Consider the following 4085-nt stretch of genomic DNA (forward strand, 5'->3'; position numbering starts at 1 on the left):
GAAAAAAAAAAAAATTTGCAATAATTTTATCCTCATATCACATAATTGGAGACCATTAATACCCTGGAAAGTACAATTTACAATTTCATGAAGTTAATCCGCAGCACGGGAAGTATGGTCAGAGTGGAAAACAACCAAAAAAGAGCGGGCTCGTCTCGTGGAGTCTTCTACCGTCACGTCCAAAACACTGACACATGTTATTAGGCTTTTTACAAAGTTTGCTCCCGCACTTTTTATAGAGAGAATTTGCAATAACTTCAGATGGTTATGTAGAGCAGATGAATAGCAATAGATTGCAAAGTCATGAAAATTCACTTAATCACAAAATTTCCATTTCCTCTGAATTCCATAACGAACTCAAAATGATCTGCTTAAATCATTTCAGCATTCCCAGCAGATCATTCATGTGTTTCTGTGGCTGATCCTGTGTGTACATCGCCTTCACTATCAGGCATGAGCGAATGTTTCAATGTTCGGTTCGGAAAAGTTCGTCGAACAAATTGATATTCACCGAATTAATTCGCCGAATGTTCGTCGAACATTTCCGAATCCCATAGGAGTCAATGGGGGGACCAAAAAAATGCACAGAGAGCACCTAGAAACAGAACCAAAAGCTGCCAAAACACATCAAATTAGGTGTAGACACCAGGGAAGTGCCATCAATTGACCCAGAGTACAAGTACTATAGTTATACTGTGACAGCGACAATTATTCAATTGGGCTTTACATGTCAAAAGAGGTCAACGACTGGTACAACAGGAGAGAGGACCCTGCCTGCCAGGGCGCACTGTCACAGACGTGGTTTGTGGAACCACTGTGCCACGGACCCCGGGGAGCCTGGAGGGGCATGACTAAGCGAGCACCGGACTGTTCACTAGAGCCTCTGATGGTGAGGTTAGACATGGCTCCCAATAAATGCCAGGTGCCACTGCAGGACAGACCAACAGACGCGCAGCCGCTGGACCCAGTAGCACAGACTAGATGGTGCAGCAGGCAGAGTCTGTATCAGAGTGCAGCAGGCAGAGTCTGTATCAGAGTGCAGCAGGCAGAGTCTGTATCAGAGTGCAGCAGGCAGAGTCTGTATCAGGAGTGCAGCAGGCAGAGTCTGTATCAGGAGTGCAGCAGGCAGAGTCTGTATCAGGAGTGCAGCAGGCAGAGTCTGAATCGGGAGTGCAGCAGGCAGAGTCTGTATCAGGAGTGCAGCAGGAAGAGTTTGTATCAGAGTGCAGCAGGAAGAGTTTGTATCAGAGTGCAGCAGGCAGAGTCTGTATCAGGAGTGCAGCAGACAGAGTCTGTATCAGAGTGCAGCAGGAAGAGTTTGTATCAGAGTGCAGCAGGCAGAGTCTGTATCAGGAGTGCAGCAGGCAGAGTCTGTATCAGGAGTGCAGCAGGAAGAGTTTGTATCAGAGTGCAGCAGGAAGAGTTTGTATCAGAGTGCAGCAGGCAGAGTCTGTATCAGAGTGCAGCAGGCAGAGTCTGTATCAGAGTGCAACAGGCAGAGTCTGTATCAGGAGTGCAGCAGGCAGAGTCTGTATCAGAGTTCAGTAGGCAGAGTCTGTATCAGGAGTGCAGCAGGCCGAGTCTGTATCAGAGTGCAGCAGGCAGAGTCTGTATCAGGAGTGCAGCAGGCAGAGTCTGTATCAGAGTGCAGCAGGCAGAGTCTATATCAGGAATGCAGCAGGGAGAGTCTGTATCAGGAGTGCAGCAGGCAGAGTCTGTATCAGGAGTGCAGCATGCCGAGTCTGTATCAGGAGTGCAGCAGGCAGAGTCTGTATCAGGAGTGCAGCAGGCAGAGTCTGTATCAGAGTGCAGCAGGCAGAGTCTGTATCAGGAGTGCAGCGGGCAGAGTCTGTATCAGGAGTGCAGCAGGCAGAGTCTGTATCAGAGTGCAGCAGGCAGAGTCTGTATCAGGAGTGCAGCAGGAAGAGTTTGTATCAGGAGTGCAGCAGGCAGAGTCTGTATCAGGAGTGCAGCGGGCAGAGTCTGTATCAGACTGCAGCAGGCAGAGTCTGTATCAGGAGTGCAGCAGGAAGAGTTTGTATCAGGAGTGCAGCAGGCAGAGTCTGTATCAGGAGTGCAGCAGGCAGAGTCTGTATCAGGAGTGCAGCAGGCAGAGTCTGTATCAGAGTGCAGCAGGCAGAGTCTGTATCAGGAGTGCAGCAGGCAGAGTCTGTATCAGAGTGCAGCAGGCAGAGTCTGTATCAGGAGTGCAGCAGGCAGAGTCTGTATCAGAGTTCAGTAGGCAGAGTCTGTATCAGGAGTGCAGCAGGCCGAGTCTGTATCAGAGTGCAGCAGGCAGAGTCTGTATCAGGAGTGCAGCAGGCAGAGTCTGTATCAGAGTGCAGCAGGCAGAGTCTATATCAGGAATGCAGCAGGGAGAGTCTGTATCAGGAGTGCAGCAGGCAGAGTCTGTATCAGGAGTGCAGCAGGCGGAGTCTGTATCAGGAGTGCAGCAGGCAGAGTCTGTATCAGGAGAAGAGCAGGCAGAGTCTGTATCAGAGTGCAGCAGGCAGAGTCTGTGTCAGGAGTGCAGCAGGCAGAGTCTGTATCAAAGTACAGCAGGCAGAGTCTGTATCAGTAGTGCAGCAGGCAGAGTCTGTATCAGGAGTGCAGCAGGCACAGTCTGTATCAGAGTGCAGCAGGCAGAGTCTGTATCGGGAGTGCAGCGGACAGAGTCTGTATCGGGAGAGCAGCAGGTAGAGTCGGTATCAGGAGTGCAGCAGGCAGAGACTGTATCGGGAGTGCTGCAGGTACAGTCGGTATCAGGAGTGCAGCAGGCAGAGTCTGTATCAGGAGTGCAGCAGGCAGAGTCTGTATCAGGAGTGCAGCAGGCAGAGTCTGTATCAGGAGTGCAGCAGGCAGAGTCTGTATCAGGAGTGCAGAAGGCAGAGTCTGTATCAGGAGTGTAGCAGGCAGAGTCTGTATCAGGAGTGCATCAGGCAGAGTCTGTATCAGGAGTGCAGCAGGCAGAGTCTTTATCAGAGTACAGCAGGCAGAGACTGTATCAGGAGTGCGGAAGGCAGAGTCTGTATCGGGAGTGCAGCAGGCAGAGTCTGTATCAGGAGTGCAGCAGGCAGAGTCTGTATCAGGAGTGCAGCAGGCAGAGTCTGTATCGGGAGTGCAGCAGGCAGGGTCTGTATCAGGAGTGCAGCAGGCCGAGTCTGTATCAGAGTGCAGCAGGCAGAGTCTGTATCAAAGTACAGCAGGCAGAGTCTGTATCAGGAGTACAGCAGGCAGAGTCTGTATCAGGAGTGCAGCAGGCAGAGTCTGTATCAAAGTACAGCAGGCAGAGTCTGTATCAGGAGTGCAGCAGGCAGAGTCTGTATCAGGAGTGCAGCAGGCACAGTCTGTATCACAGTGCAGCAGGCAGAGTCTGTATCGGGAGTGCAGCGGACAGAGTCTGTATCGGGAGTGCAGCAGGTAGAGTCGGTATCAGGAGTGCAGCAGGCAGAGACTGTATCGGGAGTGCAGCAGGTAGAGTCGGTATCAGGAGTGCAGCAGGCAGAGTCTGTATCAGGAGTGCAGCAGGCAGAGTCTGTATCAGGAGTGCAGCAGGCAGAGTCTGTATCAGGAGTGTAGCAGGCAGAGTCTGTATCAGGAGTGCATCAGGCAGAGTCTGTATCAGGAGTGCAGCAGGCAGAGTCTTTATCAGAGTACAGCAGGCAGAGACTGTATCAGGAGTGCGGAAGGCAGAGTCTGTATCGGGAGTGCAGCAGGCAGAGTCTGTATCGGGAGTGCAGCAGGCAGAGTCTGTATCAGGAGTGCAGCAGGCAGAGTCTGTATCGGGAGTGCAGCAGGCAGGGTCTGTATCAGGAGTGCAGCAGGCCGAGTCTGTATCAGAGTGCAGCAGGCAGAGTCTGTATCAAAGTACAGCAGGCAGAGTCTGTATCAGGAGTACAGCAGGCAGAGTCTGTATCAGGAGTGCAGCAGGCAGAGTCTGTATCAAAGTACAGCAGGCAGAGTCTGTATCAGGAGTGCAGCAGGCAGAGTCTGTATCAGGAGTGCAGCAGGCACAGTCTGTATCAGAGTGCAGCAGGCAGAGTCTGTATCGGGAGTGCAGCGGACAGAGTCTGTATCGGGAGTGC

This window comes from Phyllobates terribilis, unplaced genomic scaffold, assembly GCF_046119375.1.
Source record: "Phyllobates terribilis strain yellow unplaced genomic scaffold, ASM4611937v1 Scaffold_3__8_contigs__length_932513732, whole genome shotgun sequence".
Lineage (NCBI taxonomy): Eukaryota > Metazoa > Chordata > Amphibia > Anura > Dendrobatidae > Phyllobates > Phyllobates terribilis.